We start from the raw sequence: 14527 nt of genomic DNA, 5'->3' as shown, positions 1-14527 counted from the left end.
AAAACGTCTACAAACAATAAGTGCTGGAGAGGGGGTGGAGATAAAGGAAGCCTAGTACACTGTTGGTGGGATTGTAAATTGGTGCAGCCACTGTGGAAAGCAGTATGGAGATGCCTCAGAAAACTCAAAATAGAACTACCATTTGATCCAGCAATCCCACTCCTGGGCATCTATCCAGAGAAAACCACGACTCGCAAAGACACATGTACTCCGATGTTCATTGCAGCACTATTTGCAATAGCCAAGACATGGAAACAACCTAAATGTCCATTGACAGAGGAGTGGATCCAGAAGAGGTGGTACCTATACACAATGGAATATTACTCAGCCATTAAAAGGAATGAAATACCAGCATTTTTAGCAACATGGATGGACCTAGAAATTATCATGCTGAGTGAAGTCAGCCATACAATGAGACACCCACGTCAAGTGCTTTCACTGACATGTGGAATCTGAAAAAAGGACAGACTGAACTTCTTTGCAGAACAGATGCTGACTCACAGACCTTGAAAAGCTTATGGTCTCTGGAGGTGAGACAGTTTGGGGGGTGGGGGGATGTGCTTGGGCTGTGGGATGGAAATCCTGTGAAACTAGATTGTTATGATCATTATACAACTACAGATGTGACAAATTCATTTGAGTAATAAAATAAAATAAAATGATATACATATAAATGGTCAATGAATACATACAAAGATTCTTAGCATCATTAATCATTAAGAAAATATAAATAAAAACCATTATGCAATACCAGTTTGCACCCACTAGGATGCTGTAATTAAAACACTAGGATGCTATAATTAGAAAGGAATGAAACAAACAGAAAATAAGAAATGTTGGTAAGGATGTAGAGAAGTTGTAACCCTCATAAATTGCCAGTTCTGTGAAAGCAGTTTGGAGGGTCCTCAAAAAGTTAAATTTAGAGTTATCATATAACCCAGCAATTCCACTCCTACAGTATATACCCAAGAAAAATGAAAACATACATTCAAACAAAAATTTGAAAAAATAATGCTGATAGCAGCATTATTCATAATAACTAAAAAGTAGAAAAAACCCAGGATCCATCAATTGAGGAGTGGATAGAAAATATGTGGTACATTTGCACAATGAGATAAATTTGGCAATAAAAAGGAAAGTAGTACTGGTGTATCCCACAACATGGATGAACCTTGAAAACACCACAGTAAGTGAAATAGGCCACACACAAAAGGCTACATATTGTATGATTCCATTTATATGAAATGTGCAGAACAGGAAAATTCCCAGATACAGAAAGCAGATCAGTGTTTGCTAGGGTTTTGGTGGGAAACAGCAATGTGGAGTGACTGCTTAATGGATTTAATATTTCTTTGTGAGATGATGACATTTTCTGGAATTAGATACTGGTGATGGTTGCACAACATTGTAAATACACTAAAAGGCACTGAATTACACATGAATATGGTTGGTATATGCAAACTACTACATTTAGAATGGATAAGCAATGAGGTCCTACTGTACCACACAGGAAACTATATCCAATCTCTTGGGATAGAACATGGTGGAAGATAGTATGAGAAAAAGAATGTATACATGTGTATGACTAGGCTACTACACTGTAAAGCAGAAATTGGTACAACACTGTAAATCAACTATACTTTAATAAAAATAATAAAGTAAAAAATGGTTAAAATGGTTAATTTGTGTAATATGAATTTTACATCAATAAAATGAACACCTTTGAGTAATATTTTTGATAGACTGTAATTATTCGACCCAATGAGAATTACTGTTATATTTTGGTGCTCCAAATGAGAACTCTAGGTCAAGAACACTTCTTTTAAAATATAGTAAACATAATTCATATGTCTCAAGACGAGCTGCTTATTACAAAATGATAGAGAGCTCAGGCATTTGTTGTAAGTCCTACAGGATGGGTGGTGGGTGGCAGAAGCAGGGGAAAGGAGGATAATTAAGACTTTAAAAAGGCATAACATTTCATTTATCAGATAGAATAGCTTATTTATTTTTATACTTTGGAACATATTCTATGCTAGAGATGGCTGCAACTCCAAAAATCCATTTTCTCCTTCTTTCCTAGTAATAGAACTTCTGATTTTTAGCAGAGCACATGGTTGTGCAAAATAAAGACTACTTTTCTTAGTCTTCATTTTCAGCCAGGTATGGCTTTGTGACGAAGTTCTGTTCAATGATACATAAAGAAAATGGTGGCATGTTAGCTTTTGAGTAAACAGGTTTAAAGAAATCATTTACCACTTATTCTTTGTCTCATTCATCTTCCTGATGGCTGGAATGTGAATTTGATGGCTGGAGCTACAGAAGGCACATTGACTGTAAGCAGTAGGCTAACAGTCACAGCGGAGAAGGAAGATAGAAAGATGTGCATGATGGGTCCTTATTGAACATGGAGATGTCTTAGCAGCCAAGATGTTTCCATCTCCAAACTAATTATAAATGAGATATAAGTGAACTCCTTTGTTTTTCAAGGTACTATTACTTTGGATTGAATGACTGAGTGCCACAAACAGACAAACCTAAACTTATCCAACTAAGGCTTTAATAAGAGACATGGAAGAGAGACTGAAATTATTTGACCATTTCAAAAATTTTAAAGTGAAATGAATTATGTATTTCAGAGAAGATAAACCCAAGGAAACAACATGAAGCAAAATCCTGATAGATATTCAGTCACTGCCATGGGAAGAAGGGGGAAAGTATCAAATGCTGTATTTAAACATAAGACACTATTTGGCTGGTCTCTTAAGTACGCATTCTCACTGAAGTTACTAAGAAATCTAAATTGTGTCAACAGTATTGTGATGGTAGAGTACTCCAAAAGATAGAAATCCACTCAACTTAGGCTGGATTTACTGCCTTTCAAAATGTATGTGTGACTCTTGCCAATATATAAAACTCCTCAAGCTACTATAATATCAGTGTGAAGATAAAACACAGAATCACCCAGAAAAAAAAAAATCATATGCCTAAGAACAGGCTCTTCAGTCTCACTAGCAGAAATGTGAAAGACATAACCCATTCTATAATTCTACTCTGCCAGATTATTTGTTGTAGGATATTCACGAAAAAATTTTCTTTTATGTCTGCAAATGTAAGAAAAAGGGAAGTGAGGCTTTTTAAAATTGATGTATAGGTGATTTACAATATTGTGTTAGTTTCAGGTGTATAGCAAAATGATTCAGTTACATTTTTTTCCAGATTTTTCCATTATAGATTATTATAAGATATTGAATATAGTTCCCTGTGATATACAGTAAGTCTGTGTCGCTTATCTGTTTTGTATATAGTAGTCTGTATCCATTAAGGATATATTCTTTTTTTTTGGAACAAGTTACATTTTATTTTTTTAATATAATGATTTTTATTGTTTCCATTATAGCTGATTTACAGTGTCCTGTCAATTTCCTACTGCACAGCAAGGTGACCCAGTCACACATACATGTATACATTCTTTTTTCTCACATTATCATGCTCTATCGCAAGTGACCAGACATAGTTCCCAGTGCTATACAGCAGGATCCCATTGCTTATCCATTCTGAAGGCAACAGTTTGCATCTATTAACCCCAAATTCCCAGTCCCTCCCACTCCCTCCTCCTCCCTCTTGGCAACCATGATTTTCTTTTCTGTGGAAAGGTTCATTTGTGCCATATATTAGATTTCAGATATAAGCGAAATCATATGGTATTTGTCTTTCTCTTTCTGACTTACTTCACTTAATATAAGCGTCTCTAGTTCCATACATGTTGCTGCAAATGGCATTATTTTATTTTTTTATGGCTGAGTAATATTCCATTGTGTATAATACCACATATATTCTTAATTTATCCCTACCCCCTCCCTTTCCCTTTGGTAACTGTAAGTTTGTTTTCTATGTCTGCAAGTCTGTTTCTGTTTTATAAATAAATTTATTTGTATTTTTTTAGATTCTACAAATAAATGATATATAATATTTGTCTTTCTTTGACTGATTTCACTTAGGATGATATTCTCTAGGTCTATCCATGTTGTTGCAAATGGCAATATTTCATTCTTTTTATGGCTGAATAGTATTCCAGTGTGTGTATATGTGTGTGCCCCCATATACATATATATCACATCTTTTCATCTTCTTTTTTCTTTGTCTTCTGTCTTTTTAGGGCCACACCCCCAGCATATGGAGGTTTCCAGGCTAGCGGTCAAATTGGAGCTACAGCTGCTAGCCTAAACCACAGCCACAGCAATGCAAGATCCGAGCTGCATCTGCAACCTACACCACAGCTCATGGCAATGCCGGATCCTTAACCCAGTGAGTGAGCCCAGGGATCGAACCTGCACCCTCATGGATCCTAGTTGGGTTTGTTAACCACTGAGCCATGAGAGGAACTCAAATATCACATCTTAAACCAATTGTCTGTTAGATGGGCACTTAGGATGTTTCCATATCTTGGCTATTGTAAATAGTGCTGTCAACATTGGGGTGCATATATCTTTTTGAATTTTGAGTTTTCATCTTTTTCAGATATATGCCCAAGAATGGGTTTGCTGATCATATAGCAAATCTATTATTTTTTAAGGAACTTCCACACTGGTTTTTTGTTGTTGTTGTTGTTGTTGTTTTTGTCTTTTGTCTTTTTTGTTGTTGTTGTTGTTGCTATTTCTTGGGCCGCTCCCGCAGCATATGGAGGTTCCCAGGCTAGGGGTTGAATCGGAGCTGTAGCCAACGGCCTACGCCAGAGCCACAGCAACACGGGATCCGAGCCGCGTCTGCAACCTACACCACAGCTCACGGCAACGCCCGATCGTTAACCCACTGAGCAAGGGCAGGGACTGAACCCGCAACCTCATGGTTCCTAGTCGGATTCGTTAACCACTGCGCCACGACGGGAACTCCCCACACTGTTTTTGATAGCTGCTACACCAAGTTACATTCCCACAAACCGTATAGGAGGGTTCCCTTTTCTCCATACCCAAGCGAGATTTCCTTTTTTGTGTTAAAATACAAATTGACACTCATAAACTATATAAAGAAAAAGTACATTAGTTTGACATCTCCTTAAATGGTGATGGTATTGTCAACTTACCTGACTTCTTACCTCTCACACTCTATCCCAGCCACATGTGTCTCTTTTCAGTTCCTTGAACATGTCAAGATGTTTTCCACTTGAAGGTTTTGGTCTAGCTGTATGTTCCATCTGAAAGCCTCTTCATTCCTCTGTCAAATCCCATGTACCCTTCAGGGCCTCACTTAAATATGACTTTCAAATAAAGTATTTCCTGAGACTCCTATATTGAATGAAATAATCAACAGAAAATGCTTAGCAAAGTAAGTGTAATACAGTAAGTGCTCAATAAAAATCTGCTTAGTGAATAGACTGCTATTGTTTAGTAATGCAAAACAAGTCAAACAAGCAGGACACATTGAAAAATACCCTTGTTGATGGAGCTTGAATTTTCAGACATCTGTATGTGCACAGTGTCTCAGTGATTTCAGTAAAGATTTAAATAAAGTATTTATGCATAAAACCTTTTAATTATCTTATGTGAGTTAACTGCTCATATTTGGGCAAAAGATTTTGTTTAATTCATCTTCAAAATGACTGTTACAGAAAATTCTATGTTATCAGTTTATGTTTCAAATGTGCATCACACTATTTGTAGGAGCATCGTGGCACATGCAAGTGTGTGTGGAGCACTTGGAGCAGGAATAGTCAGCTTTTATGGTAATAACACACACCTGCAAGGCTACATAAGAACTATAGTAAAAGACCTTGGGATGAATGGTGCCATGATATTGATAAGTTAAATATAAAAGGTATACATTTGATAGGAAAAAAGTTTCTTTTTCACTCTTCCTTCCTTCCTCACTTTCTCTTTCTCCCTTCTTCTTTCCTTCCTTCTTTCTTTCTTTTTGTAGCAGTTGTTAAGCAAAGTTTAACATTTTTCAATCAGGTTTTTACTTGGTGATTACTGACAAAGAAGGAAAAAGGTTTTGGGCCCAATTAATTGGTTTGTTAATTGGCTGGATAATGGAAAACAGAATTGGGACTTCATTGTTTTTTCTTTTTTGTATTAACTAGGAGAATGCTATAGATCCCATTTTAAAAATATAATGTTGTGATTCATCTAATCCACAAAACTGATTCTGGACCTGAGCATTATATTTATATTCACATGTATGAGGGGGAGAAGCAATTTGAGTTGCTTTGAAGTCTCCATGGAAGTGGTTTAGTGGGCATATCAGGGATAAAATTGGGAATTACATTTGAAAAGCAGAAGAGTGGTGAATGGGTTGAAATATGGGGTTGTTTGCCTATAAAAGGTAAAATTACATATAAGAAATATGCTCTCTGATATCTGGTAAAGACTAGGCCTAACAAAGGATGATGGTATTTCCATGATCTGATTAAAATAGGGTTGCCACTTGGCAACAGAGCTGAGTTTTCAATTCAATTGGCCCTCCAGTTTTGAAATTATATGATTTTTGAGGTGAATATTTAAATAAGAAATTTTCATTATTTTAACTTTTATGCTTAAAGTAGGATCTTATTAATATTTCAATGCTTTAATATTTAAAAGGAACATAATGCAAGTTTGTGTAAAATGTAACTTCATTGTGTGACAAATAGGCAACATGCTTGGGCTGTAGGCAGCCCTAGATGGTATTGTTCATTGCTTCCTCTCACTGGAGAGAGGCTCACATAGCCATGTCTCATTGACATCAGGCTTGGCCGTGTAACTTGAAATGCTCGTTCCTGCAGTAAAATTATACATCATGACACTATTGAAATTAGAAGTAGCCATGTGACTTGCTTTAGCGAATAAAGTATGGATAGAAGTGGTGTCAGTTCTAAGGAGAAAATTTATAATCTTGTGGATCACCTTTTATTACCTTCCCCTGTGTCACAAAACCAGCAATGTTCCAGATGGAATTTGCTCTCTCAACTCGAATGTTAGAGTGAAGATAGCATGAAATGGCATCACAGTCCACCCATATCATAAGCAGGAAACACACCTTTGCTCTCTCAGACCACTGAGTTTACAAGTGGTTGTTATACGGCATAACTTAGCCCAAATGGACTGGCTGATATACTTCCTAAGATGAAGAAGATACTGCTCACAAAAATGAATAAAATGTGATTTGCATTTTTAAGAACCTCATTTTTATAATAAAGACATCAAGATAATTACAAAACAATATGTTGAAAGCTAATAGGATATGTAGAAAGCACTATAATTATACTGAAGAAATATAAATCCTACTTAAAGTGTTTAGGAAAAAGAAAACAATATAGGAAACAACACTGAATTTGAAATTTGGAAGGCTATGTAAGAGTTCATAGATTTTTTTTTTTAAGGAGGACATTATAGAAACAAGTATCACGTTCAATAGTTTAGAGGAATAGCAAGAAGCATGACATATTTTGAGGATGTGTAGTATCTATGATGGCATCCATAACATCAGGGAAAGGTTTAAAGATGACGAAGGATCTTATATACCATGTTAGGGAGGTAGTGAAGATCCAGGCAGATCAGAAGTTGAATTTTGTCTCTGCCATGAAATATTCTCCCCATGAAAAAGGACATTGCTTTCTTAATCTGTACAATGGGCTAAGAAACACCCAGCTCATAGACCTTGTTTGGAGAGCAAAAGTATCTGATGCACAGTAAATCTTAATGGGATGTGTTTGGAGTGTTTTTTAAGCAATGGCTTGATGGGATCAAAATCATACTTTAGAAAGATCACTCTGGAAGCATTTGGAAGATGAACAGTGTAGGGGGATGATGACAGGCAGGGAGGCCAGTTAGGAGTTCATTCACTGCTATGAGAGATTATGAGGACTGAGGCTAAGGCAGTGATAATACCTGGCTTGTCCCCTTTCTTCTTATGAATTCCATACATGTCATGTGTATATATCAATGCTCTCAACAGGGCAGGAAATCACAAGAGAACCACTTGCGTTTTCTTGGGGTCCCAATTTTCCAAAGATGAATGATGCTGAACCTGTGCTAATCACCCTAGTACAGGTATTCAACCCTCACTACTGAAGACCATGTATTTTGGTACTTTTCAGGGTCTAGGTTACTCTGCCTCACCCATGTTTTAAGTCTTACCCTTCAACACCACTCCTGTCCCATCCCCTTATCACTCTGCTAATCTAATAAATCGATCAGTATTAATATGATAATGGGATAAAATATTTTCATTAATTACAGTTTCCAGGTTTGCTTCCATCTGTGCTTTCTGAAGACTTTATTATCCCCCAATATTACTATGATTATTGTTATTATAATTATTATTACATAATGAGTATGACTTTGGGTTTTATTTTTAAGACCAATGATTCTCAAACTTAGCTGCTCATTAGAATTACCTGGGGCACTTCTCAAAATCTCCACGTTTAGGTCACATCTTATACTAATTAAATCAGAATCTCTCAGAGTGCAATCCAGTTCTCAGTTATTTTTCAAACTTCCCAGGTGATACCAAAGAGCAAAAAATTTGAGAAGCAGAGATTTATGGAGTGATTCGCAAGCTTGAATGTGCATACAAATCATCTTGGGGCTCTTGCTCAACAGCAGATTCAGTAGTTTTGAGGCAAGGCCTGAGATTTTTGCATTCCTAGCAAGCTCCCAGATGATGCTGGCATTGCTGGTCAGAGGACCACACTTTGCATAGCCAAGATTTAATGAACCATTAACAGCTCTATTATAAAACCATTTTAGGACATTCTAAAGACAACATTATTATTTGTGATTATCAAGGAAAATTTTTGTTCTTCCCTTTCACTCCCAGGGCTACATTTGGACTTTTGACTAAGTATGTGCCCATTGTTCAACCATCCTTTTTACGTGATAAGTAACTGATCAAATGTTCATCAAAAGCCAATGCGCTTTACTTTAATAAAACTGAGATTTGCACATATGAAACACGGTACTACACAATTTACCCTTTTTTATAGGACTTAATGGCCTTGGTATATGAAAGGCTATGCTGTACTGACCCTTAATTAAAGAACTTTAAAAACATACCAAGTAAACCAATGCATAATTTTAATTAAGAATGTTTAATTTGAATTTAATAGATGCCATACAAGGTAAACTCATTTAGAATGATCTTTTCTGTCTGAAAAGGAAGTACTTATTATGAGATTAAAGTTCATTTGCTGAATTAAAAGATGTCAGTAACACAAAAGTTACTTCACTCAGTTTTTGCACAGTAAAGGAAACCATCAATGAAATTAAAAGACAACCTACTGAATGGAGAAAATACTTGTAAACTGTATGACCCATAAGGGGTTAATATCCAAAAATATAAAAATAACTTACACAACTCAATATAAAAAAATCCAATTTAAAAATGGGTAGAAAACCTAAACAGACTTTTTGCCAAAGTAGACATACAGATTGCTAACAGGCATTTTAAAAGATGCTCTGGAGTTGCCGTCGTGGCGCAGTGGTTAACGAATCCGACTAGGAACCATGAGGTTGCGGGTTCAGTCCCTGCCCTTGCTCAGTGGGTTAACGATCCGGCATTGCCGTGAGCTGTGGTGTAGGTTGCAGACGCGGCTCGGATCCCACGTTGCTGTGGCTCTGGCGTGGGCCGGGGGCTACAGCTCCGATTCAACCCCTAGCCTGGGAACCTCCATATGCTGCGGGAGCGGCCCAAGAAATAGCAACAACAACAACAACAAAAAAGACAAAAAGACAAAAAAATAAAAAATAAAAAAAAAATAAAAGATGCTCAGGGAGTGGGAGGGATTGGCAGCTTGGGTTTATCAGACACAACTTAGAATAGATTTACAAGGAGATCCTGCTGAGTAGCATTGAGAACTTTGTCTAGATACTCATGTTGCAACAGAACAAAGGGTGGGGAAAATAAATGTAATTGTAATGTATACATGTAAGGATAACTTGATCCCCTTGCTGTACAGTGGGAAAATTAAAAAAAAAAAGATGCTCAACATCACTAATTATTAGATAAATGCAAAGCAAAGCCATAACGAGGTTTCATTTCACACCCATCAGAATGGCCACCATTAAAAAGCCTACAGATATAAATTCTGGAGAGGATCTGGAGGGAAAAAAAAACCCTCCTACACTGTTGGTGAAACATAAATTGGTGCAACCACTATGGAAAATAACATGGAGGTTTCTCAAAAAAAAATCAAAAATAGAACTACCATATGATCCAGTAGTTCCACTCCTGGGTACATAGCTGATAAAAATGAAAACACTAACACAAAAAGATAATGCACCCCAATGTCCACAGCAGCATTATTTATAAGATAAGGAAGCCGAGATAAGGAAGCAACCTAAGTGTCCATCGACAGATCAAAGTGTAAAGCTGTGGTACATATATAACTTGGAATGTTACTTGGCCATAAAAAGAATGAAATAATGGCATTTACAGCAACATGGATGAACCTAGAAACTATCATACTAAGTGAAGTCAGACCATGAAAGAGAAACATCATATGATATCACTTACATGTGGAATCTTAAAAAAAAGTTACAAATGAACTAATTTGCAGAACAGAAACAGACTCACAAACTTTGAAAAACATATGGTTACCAAAGGGGACATGTGGGAGATGGGATGGACTGGGGGTTTGGGACTGGCGTATGCACACTGTGGTATATGGAATGACTGGTCAATTGGGACCTGCACAGGGAACTCTACCCAATATTCTGTGATACAGATGTGGGAAATGAATCTGAAAGAGAATGGATCTGTGTATATGTACAACTGAATCATTGTGTTGTACAGCAAAAATTATCACAACTATACTTGAATAAAACTTAAAGGAAAAAAAATCAATTGGAAAAAAGATGTGATATACGTATACACATATATACACACAAAATATATATATATAAGAATATTACCCATAAAAAAGAATGAAATTCTGCCACTTGCAACAATGTGTATGGGCCTAGAGGGTATTATATTTAATAAAATAAGTCAGACAGGAAGATAAATACGTTATCGCTTATATGAGGAATCTAAAAAAATTACACAAATGAGGAGTTCCCATCATGGCTCAGTAGTTAGCGAACCCCACTAGCATTCATGAGGACACGGGTTCAATCTCTGGCCTCGCTCAGTGGATTAAGGATCCTGCGTTGCCATGAGCTGTGGTATAGGTTGCAGACACGGCTCAGATTCCGTGTTGCTGTGCTGTGCTGTAGATTGGCAGCTGCAGCCCCGATTCAGCCCCTAGCCTGGGAACCTTCATATGCCGAGGATGAGGCCCTAAAAAGACAAAAAGACCAAAAAAAATGTACACTAATGAATATATATAACAGAACAGAAACAGACTCAAAACAAAACAGAACAAACTAGTGGCTACCAATGGGAGAGGCAAGGAAGGGAAAGGCAAGATAGGGAAAGGGGATTAAGAGGAACAAACTATTATGTATAAAATAAATAAGAAACAACGATATATTGTACAGCACAGGGAAATATAGCCAGTATTTTGCAATTACTTTAAATGGAGAATAATGTATAAAAATACCAAATCACTATGGTGTACATCTGAAACTAATATTATAAATCAACTATACTTTAATAAAGAATATATAAACACAATTTTTAAAAGTTACTTTGCTCATACACACAGTTCTACATACCAGAGAAATGTCAAATTATATTTTGTTTACATTATAATACAATACTTCTAGTATTAGCGTATGTTAGCAGAATTTTTATGAAAAGTTTAGTTTCCTATTTGTGTGTCCTTTCTTATACATGGAATGCTTACTTCAAATGCTGCTGAATGGTTATTAAAATAACCTTCAAGGTCTGATCCCTACTTGCACCTTTTATTTCACCCATTAGAGCCCAGCTGGAGGAAGGTTATAGAAGTGGCAACAGACAGCTTCTGCTACCAGCCTATAAACCAAACTCCACCATCCTTGATCTTGTTATCTCCAGGTGACTTCTGGCTAAGGCCCTGGCATACTCCTTTGAGTTATACAATTTCTAAAGAAACACACACACACAGAGTCCTAACCATTTTATGCTTAATAAACTGTTGACCAGGAGTTTGCAGCTCAAGGTATCAGGGGGCCCTAATTTGTACATTTATGTCTCCTCACAGAATCCTATTAAAATGACAAAGTAAATGACACAGATGAGACTAGAGCTTTGATAAGCAAACAATCTATGGGACAGAGATTTGGATAGATTTTTGGAAGATGGAAGGGAGATAGAGTCACACTGATAAATAAATGAGGGCAGAGGAAAATTTAACCCAGGAAACATACAGGTAAAAGCTACTGAGAAGGCTGGAATTTTCCACCTGGCAGAGCCCTGAGAGAGGCTCCCAAAGCAGAGAGAGCAGGCATAGGAGCGGGAGTGCATTGCTGGATAGTCATTCAGGTGATGATTAGTTAAGGAACTGTCCATGGACTAGTTTGCTCAGCCAACAGGAGAATGAAAAGAAATTCCAGAAAGGCAGGTGGGTACAATAGACTGAAGAAGAACCAGGCTACATCATTCATCACCTACCATGTCATGGGCACTGCTCTTGGCACTAGGGACATAGCAGTGAATGCCTTGTCTTTACTCTCATAGAATGTATATTCCCACAAGAGAGACATATGAGTGAGAGAGAGACAAAGGCCCAAGAAGAAAAGTAAAGCAACCAACAGGGATAAAGAGTGACAGAGGTGCTATTTTAGACCTGGCAATCAGGCAGAGAGGGGCTTTCTGAGGACCTGACATGTGAGCAAAGCCTAATGGAAATGAAAAGAATGAACCATGTGATTGCCTGTAAGAGGAGGTGGAACAGTCCAGATGAGGGAAGTTGCAGTTGTGAGGAATATCAAGGAAGCCATGTAGTGAGAGCACACGAGTGAGGGAGAGGAATTAGAGAGAGCCACAGCCAGTTCTGTAAGATTTTAAAAACAAGGTCTTATACCACTAGACTGTTCTAAGTGTGAAAGAAATGTACACAGTCTTACCACTTTTTTTTTTAGCCACACTTGTAGCATGTGGAGGTTCTCCCGTCAGGCATCAAATCAAAGCCACAGCTTCAGCATATGCCACAACTACGGCAATGCTAGATACTTAATCCATTGCGCAGGCCAGGGATCAAACCCTCGACATCTCAGAGACAACACCAGATCCTTAACCCAAAGTACCACAGCAGGAACTCCCTCTCACTTATCTTTAGGCATCACTCTTTACTTGGGGAACTAGCTGTAGAAAGAGAATGAATGGAAGCAAGAGAGCAGTGAGGAGGTAATTACAAGAGTTGATGTCAAAAAAGATGGTGGTTTGATCCAGGGTATGGTAATGACAATGGTGGGGAAATGCTGGATCTGAGATACAATTTGAAGGGAGAAGTGATAAAATTGGCTACTGGGTCAGATGCAGGATATGAATCAAGGATAACTCACGTTGGAACGAGAGGTCAGAAGGCTTCAGAAGCATGTCCCAGCAATGTAGTTTGAGTACCTTGATCCAGCCATGCCTCAAGCCTCAAGAAGCCTGTGCGAAGGTTCTAGTTTTGTTTAAACTTCTTCACGTAGATTAAAATCCTAAGAACCTGTGCTTAATGTCAAGGTCTTTAGAAATTCCCCAAATATACATGCAACGCTACCATCACTACTTTTGCAAAAAGTTGTGTCTACCTGGCGATATTTTGTTTTACTGGTAAATATCGTTGGGTTTTTTTCCCAATCTGTCTATGAGAGGAGCTGGTAACACTGTTGAATAAAGGCCCAGTCAGGACAAATCATTATCCAGTTGCTGGGTAAATGTTCTTGCCTGCTTCTCCCACTTGAGATTTATTTATCTAAAGAAATGAACATCATGGGACATAATGGTAACATCATTTTCAAAGATGAACAAGCTCAGCAGAAGAGCCCTGAGGTAGTTATTGTTTCACCTCAACTCATTCCCATATCAAATGGGATTGACCTCAGGGCAGCAAATTAAGGAGGCTGAGCTAGGAAATCCTCTCTCAGAGGTCTCTTATTCCTTGCCCTCTATCTTCTTGCCTGTACTTCTAATTCCAAGGCCAGGTGGGTGGATGGTTGGTTCCATGCATGCAATCGCTTTTTTCACACTCAACGTGTTTTGCAACACCAGGAAGACTGGTGGGAACTGGGGGCAACAGTCAACCTTGGGGGATGGAAACTAATGGATAAATACTGCTCTGACTTCTTTTGGGTGGGCCATTCCTGGAGGCATTCTATTTCTCTGGTGGCCCTGGTAAAGTCACTCCTGGTGCTCACAGCAGTGACCTCAGTAATGCACCTGGATATTGGTCTCCCCTCCTCCCCAGCTTCACTTTTCCTGCATTCTCACCACGACTTCTTGGGATCAGTTCCCCCAGGCTATGCACAGTCCCCACCTAGTGCCCTGTTTCAGAGAACTCAAGCACGTGCGGCTTCTTTTTAACAACACTGCCACACACATGGGAAAAACATCAGTTTGCAAATAAAAGCTTCGGTTTTCTTTATCACCAGCATCTGGCTCCACTGCAAAGAAATTCATCTCCATCCATCCCTCCATT

The sequence above is a fragment of the Phacochoerus africanus genome, chromosome X (genome assembly GCF_016906955.1).
Source record: "Phacochoerus africanus isolate WHEZ1 chromosome X, ROS_Pafr_v1, whole genome shotgun sequence".
NCBI classification, from domain to species: domain Eukaryota; kingdom Metazoa; phylum Chordata; class Mammalia; order Artiodactyla; family Suidae; genus Phacochoerus; species Phacochoerus africanus.
The sequence above is the reverse complement of the archived record's forward strand: the minus strand, read 5'-3'. Positions refer to the sequence as shown.